The 16,284-nt window shown below is 43.4% G+C and overlaps 1 long non-coding RNA gene across 1 annotated transcript in view; it reads left to right on the forward strand.

Annotated features, from left to right (window-relative positions):
- Positions 1 to 689: 689 nt before the first annotated feature.
- LOC121812851 overlaps positions 690 to 16,284 on the forward strand; it is a 16,576-nt gene continuing 981 nt past the window's right edge. The window contains exon 1 of the long non-coding RNA XR_006053367.1: positions 690 to 1,913. This is a non-coding gene — a long non-coding RNA (uncharacterized LOC121812851). The remainder of the gene's footprint in view (positions 1,914 to 16,284) is intronic.

Genomic DNA, 16,284 nt, shown 5'->3' on the forward strand with positions numbered 1-16,284 from the left:
CACTCAAATCTCAGACGACACCTGGGAAGAGGTGTTCAGCGAAGCCCATCTTGTGACTAATTCTGGGCTGTGGAGAGAATTTAAATGGAAGGTGGTCACGCGATATTTTAGAACCCCAGAGATAATGGCCAAAATGAAGCCTACAAATCCTGACACCTGCTGGCGAAATTGTGGTACTTATTTAGGAACCCATTCACATATATTCTGGTCATGCCCAAAACTCTGCTCATTCTGGAATGACATATTTAAAGTTCTCAATACAGTTTTCCAACAACCATTAACGAAAGACCAACAGCTAGCCATTTTAGGAGTATTACCTAATGGTTTTGCGGGAAATGATAAAAAGTATCTCTTAAGAATCTTGCTTACAGCAGCACTAAAGTGTATTACTATTAAATGGCTGAATCTTGACCCACCTTCATATTATATGTGGCTTGATATAGTAAGAGAAATTTACCAGATGGAGGAAATAACATACGCTCTGCGGATCCAAAGAGAGTTGTTTACTGAGCGTTGGCGACCCGTACATGCTTTACTGTTTCAATAATTTAGCATAGGTCTGTTTCGTTTTGTTCATTTATGGCTAGATTTGTCACATGTTATTTAATATTACATAAAGTTTTTGTTTTTCTTTTCTTTTTGTTTTTGCTGTTGTCTGTCTGTTTGTTTGGGTTTTGTTTTGCTTTCCAGTTTTGTTTTGTGCTTCTTAATTGCAGTTCTTATTTTACATTTCTGCATTGCGGTTCCTGTAACTGTCCTACTTGTGAACATTGACAAGTACAAGTTGCAATGTTGTAAATTATAATAAAAATTGAGTTTAAAAAAAAAAAGACTACATTTAAAAAGTATGATGTTTTGGTCTTGTGTATTTTCAGACATGGCATCTGTTGGTCCCCTGCTCCTGCTGATGATGTCATCCTTTTTCATCATCTCCAGTGTGACCACGTCTCCATCTGCTGACCAAAGCAAACACAAGAAACCCCTTCTGGAGAAACTAAAACAAGGCAAAGAAAAACTTAAAAGTGCACTAAAAAATAAGGAGAACCTCAAAAATATTGGTGTACTTTGTCTAACATTAATCACAGGCATTGGGAATGCGGTAAAAGACACTAGTCATGATATTCTTAAATCTGCTGCGTCTGTGGCTAGTGTTGTGCCAGTGGTAGGTGCTGTATTTTCCTTACTAATGACAAACATGTTAAGACGAACATGTTAACATGTTCATGACAAATCATTACTGAAAGATATCAAGGAAGAATTTGAAAAAATCGATCTTAAGCTTGAGAAGCATCATCGGGAACTAAAGTGGAACATCTGGGCAGCTGCAACTTATTCTAAGCCAGAGATGAAAATTAGGACTGCCTGGACTGAATACAAAACACTGCTGGGATCAGGATGAAAGGAAAAGACATGAAAAAAGCTTTATAGAAGCCTACTCAAAATATGAGAAAGCTCCTCGGGAAATGGGAGAGTTGTTGAAAAAAACAGGAAAGAGCTTCGTTAATAACCTCGGGGATGAACTGGCTGAATATGTTAAATGTCACGAGAAGGAAATCATAGAATATACTTATCTCATTCTTACATTTATCTTCAAGGGCAACATGATGAATCAATTCTACTACAGACTGAAGAACATACAGTCTGAAGCGAGAAATGATGAGATGAAGAAGAATGTATATGAAGCAATGGCAGCAATGTTTGAAATCCAAAAACAATGCATTGATAGTGTAACATATGTGTTAAATACTTGTGAATTTCACCCAAAACACATTTTTTTGGATTAAATATGTCATTTTGGCATCTCACTCTCCTACCTGTGTGATCTGAGTCTGTGTGGGTGTGCGCTGCGTGATGACGTAGGCGCGTGCATGTGTGCCCCGGTCACAGCTCCTTTCAGCATGGCCGGAGGAGAGGTGTACTGTCAGTCACGTGACACACACGGATCGAACACGTATTTCTGTGTTGCAGATGTAGCAGTAAAGAGCCAAAGATTCAGCACTGTCTCCTGCCTCTTGCTTCAACACCAGAACACAACGCAGAACAGCAGGCGTAACACTTGAACGGGTTACATTGGTGCCGTGACCCTTTGGATTCATCAAGCATCGACGTCATCTCGATCACCGTGGGGAGCTCTTCGCAATTGCCCTCGTTCCAAGTTGGTTGCTTTTCCTAACTTGTGCGGGACTTTTTGAATGAGCTTGGACATTTAATCTGCTCAATTCTCATCCTGAATAACATTAAGTGTTAGTTAAGAATACTGTGTTTGCTTTTGTACAGTTGCACTATTTGGAATTTGTTTCTTGGATTGTGCTTTATTCATCATTATGGAGCAGCATCTGGTTCAGAGGCAACTGGTGTTCCTGATGGGGAGGTTTCCTCTAATGTTGGTTTGGGGCGAGGGTGGTTTCTTGGGGATGGGGTTCAGACACCTAAAGTTGGTGTGTCATTTGCTCCCAAGTTTTGTTCCACTCGTCTCCAGGTTCCCCCCTGTGACATTCAGCTCGCAGGGGAAAAACAGGGCGCTCACTTAATGGCAGAACAAGTCACTGGGCCAGTGACCATATTGAGAGAGACACGCAAAACATCTTCGCCGTGTACGTAAAGCATGATAACAGGGCTTGCTTCAAGTATTTTTGAGCCATTATTCTAGATTTTGGGTCAGGTCCATTGTTAGCTCCTCTTCGAGCGTGCTGCTGCAAAGGGCTGAGTGATTGAGGGGTGAGGGAGATCACCATTCGATCCTTGATCCCTAAGCCTCTCTTCGAAGACTGGGTCCTAACGCCTCGCACTATCCAGAAGCTTCAGCTGCCAAACACCACATGCAGTCTTCATGGATAATATCTTGAGCTACTTGGAGCCTGAAAGACTTTGTCTATAGCTCGCACAATGACATTCTAATAAAGTGGGTGCAGACTAGAGCCACATCCTAGTTGTGCTCATACAAGGCTGGCTTGAGTGCACCACTTGATATTTTAAGTCTCATACAGCATCGATTTTCATAGAAGTGGGGCGTGGTGAAATGAGATCTCGAGTGGAAAAATTGGCATGATCTTCTTAGTTACATAGAAGGGACGCAGACAAACAACCAATCATGATTCAAGGCACCAGCAATTAGTATATGACTTTTGTTTTTCTAGTGGTCGTAGACATAATATACAGTGCTATGGTATGATGGGTTGAGGCTATTTACGAGCATTTAGGATTTGGTAGACGCGGATTAACTAGCTACAGTCACAAGCACCCTCTCTCTTCACGCTTTGCCTTAGACGCAATGTCCATGACCGAGCATTCCTGAAAACATTGAATTCAGAAGTGTTATGTACCAAGTCTCCTATAGCAAGTCAACTTTAGATTGTTGAGTATAGACACATTACTAATAGGCCCTCGCCTCCTTGATGGAGCTCTTCAAAGAGTGAGATCTCAAGATAGCCTATTACGCGACTCAAGACTTTCCTTGAGTTGCCAACCTGCCACAAACAAATCAGAGTATGTCCCTGCATGGATTTGTATCTGAAAATACAAGCCCCCTTTGATGAGTCTTCAAAGAGTGAGATCCAGATACACAATCTGGATGCCTACTTTTGGCTGAAAGGTGAAATCATGGTGGTGCGGTTGAGTGATAAATAACGGACAAAGCAGGCTTGCATCCAGATATGTATTAGTTTTACCTCTTGGACAAACAGTGAGTGAGCTTCTTTCTCTGCAGTCTCTGGCACAGTGGAAAACAGAGTCCGGCCCTGGCGCTGCAGGGTGGAGATCTGAGGGGAGACACAGAAGGCAGGCCTGAAAATGAGGTTGGCACAGCATATCTAGGTTTAGGTTTTTATAAGACCAAAAATTCACTTTAGTCTCGTTTGAACTATTGAACTATTGATCCCTATTGGGGGCTTCTCTTTGTACTCTTTTTCAAAAGAAGGTAGGCAACATTCCAGCCTCCTTAGAGCCAAGAAGGTTCACTGCTGTACTCAACGCACATGTAGGCGCATGATACTCTGTGATCAACGCTTTCACAACACACCATATCACAGGAGGCGAGTGGGAGGTAGCGCTATTTGCCACACTAAGCATCCCTGCTTGTTGACTATTTGTGTCTTCTTTTTAAGTAGTGTCACTGATAGGGGATGGATCGATCACTAAGTCTCATGATTGCACGCGCTCATATGTGGTTGTCAGACTGCTCGTGCCAATGTCTCATGGAGGTTCATGACACACATTCAGTCTCTCTCAAAACAAGGAGCATCTCCCCCGGTGTTGATTCCAATCCAGGGATGGAGACCACAAATTCTCCGCGCCCCACGAGCAGGTTGCTGTCTAGTCTACGCGATAGGTGTGCACTCCTACGGCTGGATGTGATAAATGTAAGTGTCCGAAAAAGCAAATGTCTGGCTTTCGCTTAGCTAGCTCCAGGTGACCTCAATGTTCAGTACCTCTTCTCTGTCTCGCGGATGACACTAAACGGCGAGCTCACCATCCAGTGAATGCAAGCCTATGGTCTAACAACTTGGACAAATATTAAAATGCCAATTTTAAATCAATGCGACAGTTGGTAAGACAGGAATCTAATGATTACTCAGACTACAGAATCCTCACTCTGGTCTCAGACAGAGGCAGTTTCTATGAGCAGTGTCGGCATTATGCGGTAGCATTGGTTCGACTACACCAACACCTATTTCATTTTTTCGACAGCCTCATGTCCTGATTGATGTTATGAGTGGGAGACAGTCCGCAAGACACCACGAGTCTACAGAGTCTGGAATAATCCAGAGCAAAGAGAAAAAAAAGCATCTCGTCATAGGCCAGAAACCTCATGTGGATCCGGGCGAGAGGATATGTTCATTGCTCCAAGGAGATGCTTAGCAGAGCGTAGCTAATACGCTAGCATCCTCGCACTTTAAGCCTTCTTTCTGGAGTGTCTTGTTTTATATCGCTCAAAGCCGCGCAGCAAACGATGCGCTTAGAGAATGAAGGGTCAGGTCTCTAGGCTATATAATGACGCTCGTGAAGTACATCTTCGGCTACTACCTCCTCACAATCTTAGCACAGACATTGTGCGAACCTAGGCACGCTACAGTAGACAGTCATCACGCCTTGCTCATAGGTGCATAAGCTGTTGCCACTATACGGCTAGGTAATACATGGTGCGCGAAAAGCGATTCTGTCATACCGTCGTCCTGTTGTTAATCCCGATAGGAGAAGTCCAGACTGATGGAGAGGTGTTATCACTTGGTATGCATAAGTTGCGGCGAGCGCCAGGGTGGCCTCCAGAGTTGTGGTTGGAATCCACTTCATCTGTAACCCCACGGTTGACAAAGTGTATCACTCAGACCTCCCAGGCTCCACACGACTCTGGTGGTATGAGTGTGGGGCATTGTGGTGGCAGAGGCGACTATTGTATACACCCCTTACATCTTACCTGCCTACTGTGCTTCGCCAGAATCGAGGTCGAGACGCGAGAATCGGTGGCAGATCTGCGTTAATTGTGCGGTTCTATATCGCTCAAGCACCCTCAGGGTCAGTCCGCATGGCTACAAATCGCCAGGAGATTGCGGATACCTCCCACCAGTTGTGAATGTGAGAGTGAATTTGAATAGTGGTATTGTAAAGGTCGTCGTGTTTGGTGCGAGTGCGGAGAGAAAGCCAGGCTACAGTTAAGTGCCTTACATATTTCCATATTACACATTTATTTTACCTAATCAATCAACCAAAATGGTTGGTGAAGCAAGTTTGCAAGACTGTACAATGGTTAACATGTACGTAGACATTGTAATGGATTCATTACTGCGTCGAGTCCATGCTTGCTCTGACACTTATCCTCTGTAAATTGGACATGAGTCGTAGCACGTCATATGCTTTGGATCACTTTTATTAGATAAAGAGGCACTGGTTATGATCACTTTTGAGTGGGATTCGGAGAGCAGTGAGGATACAGGACCAATACAGGAGACAAAGTAATTAATAAATATAGTTACCCGTATATATAGATGCTGAGTTCTGAGTCTGGTGCTGGGGGCAATGGGTCAGACCACACACATCCATAAATGTACCAAAGTGTGTCTATGGACAAAATGTTTGAACAGGATATTAACTGCTACATCTAGAGTGATGAGGGATAGTGTCCTAATTGATTTATTTACCAATGTGTGTGTACTTTTGGTGTATGGTAGGTGTATAAGGGGCCTGGACTGCGTAGCGATCGAGCTCGATCAAATACTCGAGTCCATTTTCCACAGCTCCTCAATGTACCAACTGCGGAGTTCTATTAATAGACAAACATGTCTGACATGACTTATATTTGAGATGAAGCTTGTTGTCCTACCGAGATCGCGAGAAGACGAGAGCACGTGTTTCCGAATGAACTATAGAGTCACATTGCTCTAGGGACACGGGAACTAGACATAGAGTACTGTGCACCTACACTATATGTGTAATGGAGGGTGGGAGGCAGTAGAGGTTATCTACACCACCACCTGACGAAGGATATATTAGCGGAGCTTAAGAAGGAGAAGTGTTGACACCTCGAGCGTCCAACCTTCTTTCTTTGATGGAACTGATAAGGAGGATAACCAGATTAACTGGCGCGACACAAGTGTGGATGGAGACATCTTGAAAACCTTGGTCACTATGGGGCAGGGATAGACCCGGTTAGCCATTATCTGTTTCCAGTCAACTCTTCAAGTCCACGCCACGATTCATTTTACGTAGGAACCTTGCACACCTTTCTTGGTTCGTTGGTGGCTCGAGAGACGTTTTTTTAGAAATTGGGCACAGGGGTGAGTCACAGTCCACTTTGTGGGGAGTGATCGCGTATTGTCTGTTGCCATCTCGGAAGAATTTGGACTGCCAATGCATCCTCTCACTGCAAAATACCAACTCAACCTTGAAGACGACCAAGCTCCGAGGGTTGTTGCTTCTGTTGAGTTGCTATGCCATGATAACTATTGCCTTGTGCGGTGTGGAAGGAGACCCGTGGGTCTTGATTTGCCTAATAAGTGTGGTACTTCCTGACAAAGATGTGCGAGGTCTGAATTGGGCCCAAGGTGCAACCGTGGGCACATGCTACACCCACATAGTCTGCGCAGTTGAGACCAGGCCGCTCTACTCGAGCCCTCGTTCTTGAATTACAGTTGTTGACTCGTCCGGTCAGGCTCTATGTGGGTGAATCTTTGACATTGAGAGAGAACATCATGCCTTATTTGGGCCACGATTATTGGTACATTCAAGAGAGAAGAAGTGCGTGATGCATTTGTAAAGCTGGGCTAACGGATTGAGCGAGATCCAAGTAGGAAAAACAGACATCTATTCATCTCACAGACACTACCGTCACACTAATCCGAACTTAGATACTGTGGCGAAAGCTAAACGCTTTGTACATCGGATCCACACACTGAACACGGTGAGCAGAGTCGACATTCGCCGCATTTATGGAAACCTACGCCAAATTGCAACCTCTAACAGATAGAAGTACGGAAGAAAGTCCAGCCAGGCTGATGGATTCTCAATTGAAACTGAAACATTTTAATCCTCACAGACAATGAGCTTTACACACTTTGAACTTTGGAGGGTAGAATAGAAAAAAGGGAATTAATTCGCATAATCCAATTCTTAGCGATTTAATTATAGTTTCATTTCCCCCCTCTGTCCATTGGTCTGAAATAGATAGGGATGTGTGGAGAATTAGCACCGGATGTGATGTGTACGCGACTTGCACATACACTGCTGCTCAGTTGATATGAGCAGCTGTGATTATTCATGTAATCTTCTAATTTAAAGGACTTAGTACGCACTCTCATATACCCAATTTCTCACATCACAATTAGCGAAAAGACGGGAAATTGGCGCTGTTCTGCCGCGCTTCGGGGCATATTGGGGCACTGTACTTTCTATAAGCCACGATGGATCTTTTAATCCTTCTTGGGTAGCTTTTAGCACATTTGACCATATGTTGTGAGGAGAGAGCACTAAAGACAAGTACATTAATCCACGCTCGAGCGTGTAGTCAGTAACATGTGTGTATGAGTCCAAACCAGCCCCTGATGTGCTGCTTATTATCGAATACAACACCGATGCCACCAATATGGGCTCTTGCTAGATAGCCCAGCTCTTTCATTTATTGCGCATTGATGCTTCGTACATCTTTTTGGTGATCCTCCAACTTACTACGTTCCTGTCTCTTTCTAACTTGTGATGGATCCTCTTCTGGTCTGTTGCCCTCTCCTGGGTGAGGTAATAGCCTTGGCTGGCTGGCCGCATGTATTTTTCAATATGGTATTTGAGAGACAATGCGAATTGGCCTCACAGATGAAGTGAATCACCAAAGAAGTTGTCCATCTGCTGGCGAAGAAGTCAGATCAGGTTTCCTTGGTCATTTGGGTTTCTATCTGAGATTGCCAAAGCCGGAAGGTACGTCGTGGTAGCGCACAAAGCGTTATGAGGTAGAATAGTGTATTTTGATGGCACCAAGGATGCCAACTTGGATATCGGCAAGACTCTAAAAAGGTAGAGAGGATGGAATTAGGGACCACTACACCTTCTATAGTGAACACAATAGGAAATAGTTCTCCTTTTTAGGAATGCGTACTTATCTTTGCTTGAGTCAATGTTGATTTTCATTTGCCTAGGTTGCTCTTGGCAGTTCCATTTGTCTCAAGAAAGCTCTTTCCTTCGTATTTAAGTGTCTCTGACGGGTAGAGCCACGCAAGGAGAATGGAGGCAGATAGCGTCAGTGTACCGGGACGGGGTGAGTGGCAGAGTTGGTATTCAGACAATTACAGTAAAAGAAGTTGACTCGAGATTGGCGGATTGGAGGTAGACCCTCCACCATGATTGACTACAAGGGTGCCTTATATCACATAAACTGTAAGGCACTGAACTCTACCTTTAAACTGTGACGTGTCTTGGCTTCCATTTTCCGTGATTCTTCTAACAGTACTCATTACAGCACAGTTTATGATATCTTCTACTTTCCCTTAAGGTAGTGGCGCATGTGGCATTTTTGTTCCTGTGATGCACTCTCTGGAAGGATAGAACTGGGAGCTGCGTTTTATCACCACAATTTGCTCTCTATTCGACCTGCGCGGATATAAGGCCAGAAGTGCCCTACTGGTGGGGAACTTGCAGCATGTTTGCTCTGCGAGACACGAGAGAATACAGACTTGGAGGATAGGCAGGATTCACTAGCAGAGATACGCAGTTTCAGTCTTCATCGCCCTTTGAAGTTCATCGCTGGGTAGGAGTGGCACACATTCTCTCGAAAAATCGTCGAGAGGGCTAGCCACTAACTCTGTTGAGAATATTATGTGTCGAGTTCATACTGAGTATGTGAACAGAGGGAACACCTGAGGCAGTATTTTCAACAAGAGTTGCTAGGCTACTGCATCTAATCACACATCCTGCTTCTTGGTTTTATTGTAGTCATTTACAGTCACTATTAGACAGCAAACGCGACAACCTTATAAGTCTGGACGTGTTACAGTAACTATATTACTGGGGTAGAGTTGTCAAGGTATTAAAGGTTAGTGTGGGAGCGCAGTATGCTTGTTCGAGTAGCCACTAATCATAACTTAGTTGATTTTGAACGAGTAAATGGAACACAGTCGTGTCTCAGAAAGAGTAAGGTGCATTGTAGGAGACAGAACATATGGCACTTCAGTCGTCGACACCGGTGTAACTCTTATTTTCTCTCCAAGCATTAACTGATTTTGAGAGGGAGCTACGATTAGAAACGAGGACATATCGCTTACGAGGAAGCACTGCGTACATAATGGGAACATGCTGTTGGGTTTAGCGGAAAAGGTGAGGACAGCACACGTGTGCGGTGTGGTGCGGTGCTGCATGTAAGTGTGGTCTATGTATGGGACGTCGTTTGTGATGGTTGTTGTGTGTGTCGCTCGAATGATGTATAGTGCTGTTTCTAGGGTTTGGTCGTGTGCATATCAGACTGTGTCTGTTTCACCATGGGACTCTCGAGCTCCTACAGTGAGGACTAGGAAGCTCTCACCGATTAAACCTCAAACAAGGGATAGTGACGTAGACGGAAGTCACGGGCACAACCTTGCCGCTGATCCAAGGCGCACGATTTGTATTAACTTATGAAGTAGAGGCACAAACTCTCGCTGTTATTGTCAGGCGTGGAGGAGAGAGCGAAGGCATGATCGCCTGTACCACTATACCACAGAAAAGACCCAAGGGGTTCCCCCCCCCACATGTCCTCCCTCATAAAGTCTGATGTACACCATACACGCCATCTCAGTCTTGTCGGAATACTCGGATAGTATTGGAGCTACAAACCAAAAACTCACGCACTAGGTTATCTGTGTTTACGCGCGGAGTGAGCTTACAGCAACCAGGTTTAATTTATCAAGTGAGTTTGGAGGACCACCAACTTCAAAGATCCTATCATCTCCAGCGGTCCTGCCACTCAGAGTGAAAAGCTACGCAAGTGATGACGACGCCCTTACATTTTCTCTAAGGCACCATTTGAGAGACGATGATGATGCGATAACAACATGGGGCCTGGTCCTTGAGTGTAGAAGCAGCTTGGTGTAGTAGGCTCAAGGTTTCGTGCAGTTTCACTGGAGGCATTCCCTCCCTTTATGTACAGTGTTGCTTAGAACTGAGTAAGACAGTCATGGCTGAAAGTCAAAACTCATAGTATGAGACTTCTGGGTCGTAGGGTGTAGATGTTCTTGAGAGCCATTGAATTTAATACAAGCGCGCATAAGGCTTTGAACACGCTTGTTTGGCTTACTCAGCTCACTGACGAGTATTACGTGGACACTAGGGCAACGCAAAGGGATCACTAGAGGTATCGGTTAACCCATCCCCTATCATAAGCTGTCCAGGCCAGCACGGGATCAATTTTTTTTTCTCGTGCCCCGGAATTAATGGAGAAGGGATCTGTTTAAGGATCATGATCATCCACACTGACATGTGTAAGGTGCAATACTTCTGCCAAGAGAAATAATACTCTACGGCCAGGCCAGAAGCACTACGCATCGAGCACGAGTTCCCTCAAATTAGAAGATCGCATATCTACTAAGTAACAAGATGATACTGCCCCCATGGGACTTAGTCTCAATATCTGCAATTATGTTATACTAATAAATAAAGTACAGGGTGCGAGGACGCTAGGATCAAATATAGAGCGCTCATGTATAAGTAGGACTGTAGGCTCCCGGATATAGTGCGCCAGTAGTCTTGTGTATCTCCATTTGGGATACACCAGGTGAGAAAGAAATGGCGTGTCCGTTTGGTAGCATGTATTTAACACACTATACTATTAGAATCTATGCTTTCATCTAGCCAACGAAGGATAAGCACAGAAAGAATGAAAATAGGAGACTAAGGAGATAGTTTATTCTATAAGTGAATATATGGTTATTTTCTACCGTCCCTGAGCGTAATTAATGTCAAACTACAGACACCAAAGGATCCCAAGTTCTATTGCAAAGTGAATTAAAATTTCTCACTGTAAAACGCACTAGCGAAGAAGTCCGGTGCAGTCGTGGTCACCAAGGATCTCACTCAGCGTACACTTTGCTTTAATAACACGCTATAAATATCGGAAAAACTAGAGTGAGACAATCTGGAGAGCACGATGGTGTACTTAAAACTCGCGGAATAAACAAACTAGAGCAGAAACTTCTAAATTCAATTGCTGCAGGACTTCTAACACTCTACGAACGTACGCCAGTCCACACACAGAGAAGACCGCTAGACAGGAATTCAGCATTGACGATTTGAACCTTTTTGCTTATATTCACCAGTGTCGACAATATTCCTAGGACTGTTCACAAACCCAGTAAAAATAAATAAGAGAACATGAAAACTGAGCACTAAACCCTATATTACTAATGGCTGTCGAATTGGTTTCCAAGGGATAAGTTCATTCTGGGAACACAATATAGTGATGCTGAGTTATCACACAGATAATACACACAACCATTTTCAGGGATTCTTAATAAAACGTTTGTATTCCCACACAGAAGAATAGGTTTGACTCTCGAGCGTTTATTGTTTCTAAGTCGGGGTGTTGCATAGATCCCACTTGTAGGTAGGAACTTTAAGCGAGCTATAAACCTCACTACCGGTCGACGTTATGTTCAAGTCTGTTTTGCATGATCCCATTGTGGTGGACTTTAACGGCTACTCCAAGCTTCTTCTGTCATACTTGTCTGAGGCTGCCAAGATCGCCCAGGAGCACACCAGCAATGAGCAGGGGCATCAGGCTCGTCAATACAATAAGAAAATCAAAGGTGTGTCTCTGAACGTTGGGGATCGCGTCCTGCTTGCCAATAAAGGCGAGCGGGGCAAGAAGAAACTTGCAGACAAGTGGGAGCCTCAGGTTTACACTGTTGTGGAGAGGCATCCCAGGACCCACATTTACAGGATCAGTGACTCTTCAGGCCAGAGTAAGGTTGTACACAGAAACCTTCTGTTGGACGTGAGTTTCCTTCCTGTCCAGGATTCGTTGGGAAGTCAGTCCCTAGACGTTTTCTCCAGTGAGGGGGATCTCAGTGCTGGTGGGGATCTGGAGGACCCTGGCAGTCTAGAGACAGAGTCTACCGCAGCAAGGACTTCCTTGTGGGTCCTTTCGGATTTGAGCCATGGAGTGGATGTGGATTCTGTGGCAGGAGAGCATGCCTCACAGTCCACGGATCGTCAGCATGGTTCATGTGATGGTGCGGATGTGGACAATGCCCTACCTGACTCTCAGACTTGCACAACGCACATTTCAGCAAGCCCTTCTGGTCAGGCCCAGCACTTTGCTCTTCCTACTCCGGTTGACTGTTCCGCTACCTCTGATTTGACACAGTCTGGCACAGATTCTGTTCCAGGTGCCTGTCATGGGGACGCTGTTGTTCCGCATCCTGACCAAACTGGTTTCATAAAAGGTAGGCACTCATCAACAAATACACGTAGATTACTTAATTTGATAGACTACTCATACAGTAAAAACCTAGAAACTACAATATTCTCTTTAGACGCAGAAAAAGCATTTGACAGAGTTAACTGGAAATTTCTATTTGCAACTTTACACAAATTTGGTTTTTTACGGAGCCCCCCAGGGGACATGGGAGAAAAAAAAATTGGGGAGGAAAAAAAAAAAATTAGGGAGGAAAAAAAAAATTAAGACGGACTTTTGCGAGATCTCGCAAAAGTATTGCGAGCGCTCGCAAAAGTATTGCGAGATCTCGCAAAAGTATTGCGAGATCTCGCAATAAGTATTGCGAGCGCTCGCAAAAGTATTGCGAGATCTCGCAAAACTCCAACAATGGCGGCGCTACTAGTTTAATATTACTCTTTCTGGGTCACAAAATAACTTTTAAGATATTTTAGGCGGAATGTAGTTGTGTAAACTTCAATACCTGCTCGGTTTATCAAGACATCCATATTTGCAAAAGAGCTTCCGAGGTTTTTCGGAGAGTCTGACTACCCACCAGCTCGAAGCTAACGGGAGGTCGAGACCTACTACAGCCGGGAGGAACACCGCTTTCCCGGCACATCGTGCCTCGACCTCCCGGTCGGCTTCGAGCTGGCGGCCTCCGAAGAATGCGGCTAAAACTTTTGCGAGATCTCGCAATACTTTTGCGAGCGCTCGCAATACTTATTGCGAGATCTCGCAATACTTTTGCGAGCGCTCGCAATACTTTTGCGAGATCTCGCAAAAGTCCGTCTTTTTTTTTTTTTCCTCCCTAATTTTTTTTTTTTTCCTCCCTAATTTTTTTTTTTTTCCTCCCTAATTTTTTTTTCTCCCATGTCCCCTGGGGGGCTCCGTATTTTGGATCCTCTTTCATAAACTGGTTAAAAATATTATATAATTCCCCAACAGCTTGTGTTAGAACAAATGACCAGACATCCTCCAGCTTCTGTCTCTTGAGGGGCACCAGGCAGGGATGCCCACTCTCCCCTTCACTGTTTGCAATTTTTATTGAACCACTAGCAGCAGCAATTAGACAGAATTCAGTAATTAAGGGCATAAAATGCAAGAACGTGGAACATAAAATCAGCCTTTATGCGGATGATGTGTTACTCTTTCTCCAAAATTCACAAACCAATATCTCTGGGGTGATTGAATTGATAAACTCTTTTGCAAGAATATCAGATTACTCAATTAACTGGTCAAAATCTACAGTCCTACCGATTAATTGCTCCTTCCATAATTCCTCTTCTACACCACTGCAATCGGGAAATATAAAATATTTAGGTATTAATGTTTCTCCCAAGCTTGCAGATCTAACTAAATTAAACCATATCCCACTTTTAAAGAAGGTAGAAGATGATCTGGCTAGATGGAAATGTCTACCCATATCACTCATGGGAAGGGTTGCCGCTATAAAAATGATGGTCTTACCAAAAATAAATTATTTATTCTCAATGATCCCAACTAAACCGCCACAAGATTGGTTCAGATCTCTAGATTCATGTATGTCCAAATTCCTTTGGAAAAATAAACCCCCACGTATAAGCTTAAAAACACTACAAAAGACCAAGGATAAAGGAGGACTAGAACTGCCTAACTTTCAGCACTACTTCTTAGCCAACAGGCTTCAGTTTATCTCAGGATGGCTAAAACATACCCTCTTAGATGAACCTTGGCTAGATGTAGAACAAGCACTCTGCAATAATCTAGAGATCTCAGACCTACCATTTATCAGCTCAAACATCCAACGACATGAATGCTTTAAAAGCATCAACATCAGCTCTTCTCTGACAGCATGGTGGGAGTTTCTAAAATTGACGGCGTCTTCATTAATCCCATGCAAACGTACACCTATCTGGAACAACCCTGACATATTACAAAACAATAATATGATAAACTTTTCAGATTGGAGTGGTAAAGGAATCAAATATTTAGAACATATACTAGAAGGAACAGAATTTATTTCATTTGACAGACTAGTTACACAATATGGGATCAACAAGAAAAGATTTTTAGAATATCAACAAATTAAATCCATAGTAAAAAAGAAATTTAAACCGGGTCAAGTTGAACTACAAACACCACCAAGTGTGGTTCAATTTCTTACTCTTAACCCCCAAATTACTATCCAAAATATACAGAATGCTTTCTAAAACAGATGAATCAATATCACTTCCTATTGCAAAATGGGAAGCGGATTTATCAGTTAACTTAGACCTAAACTTCTGGTCTCAGATTTGCTTAAAAACCTTTCATCTAATTAGAAATCCCAGTCTTCAATTAATTCAATACAAAATATTACATAGAGTGCACTATACAGGTCATCGGATGTTCAAGATGGGCTTTACGTCTACCAACAACTGCTCACACTGCCAAACCAATTCACCGGACAATTATATCCACGCTCTTTGGTTCTGTCCACCAGTTCAGAAGTTTTGGCGCGAGATATGTGAAGACTTATCGAAGTGTCTGAAATGTAACATTCCAACTTCCCCCTTAGTGTGTTTGTTGGGCAGCTTAGATAATGTCACTTCAGAAAAGAATATCGCCCATATGGTTTTCACTGCCCTATGCATAGCCAAGAAAACAGTCCTCAGGTTTGCCTTTGTTTTTAAACTCCATTTTACTAGGATACCTGCCAAGTATTGTGAAGTAAAACATGAGAATGAAGAAAAGAAGGGGTTTTCCAAGCAAAGTCACTAACAGACACCTCAGTGAAAAAAAGTTATGCCTTGTGTGCAAAAAAGAAGAAAAGGCTAAGTTTGCAGATTTAACACAAATTCTAACATCAATGTATGAACATACTCACTGTAATAAAGCTAAAGTGCTGATGTTTCGCATATGCAGAGTATTTACTACTTTGCCACCTCCATCAAACCACACTTCAGTCTTTTAAACCTGCTCTTTCACTCTTGTTGCTATCCTTAATGTCACAGATCACACACCAACACTCATCTCCACCCACTCCAACCTTGCTGCACTCTCTCCTTCACCTCTGTTCTTAATGGTCATAATTCAGTTCAGCACAATGTTATTTAAATAGCACCAAGTAACAGCACCTAGGTTTTTTGGATTTACTTAAAAAAAGATGTTAAGTAGATCCACCCAACTGTGTTAGCTCCTAAATCACTGATAAAGTTATCAACCTGACCATCAACCAGACCAACGCAAGTCACACACAGCCTTTGTGACCGAAGCCATTGGCCTCTTGCCATCTGCGCCCCAACAATAAGACCTCTATCAAGAGTTTTCCTCTTACCCTCTTGACACAAAATTAGACACAACTGTCTGCTCAGAGCATGACTGGATGTTAAGTGCTAAATTGTAAAATGCAGTTTACCAGTGTGGAAGGATCTGCATTT

This window comes from Haplochromis burtoni, unplaced genomic scaffold, assembly GCF_018398535.1.
Source record: "Haplochromis burtoni strain Fernald_Lab_line unplaced genomic scaffold, NCSU_Asbu1 Contig_888, whole genome shotgun sequence".
In the NCBI taxonomy this organism is placed as follows: Eukaryota; Metazoa; Chordata; class Actinopteri; order Cichliformes; family Cichlidae; genus Haplochromis; species Haplochromis burtoni.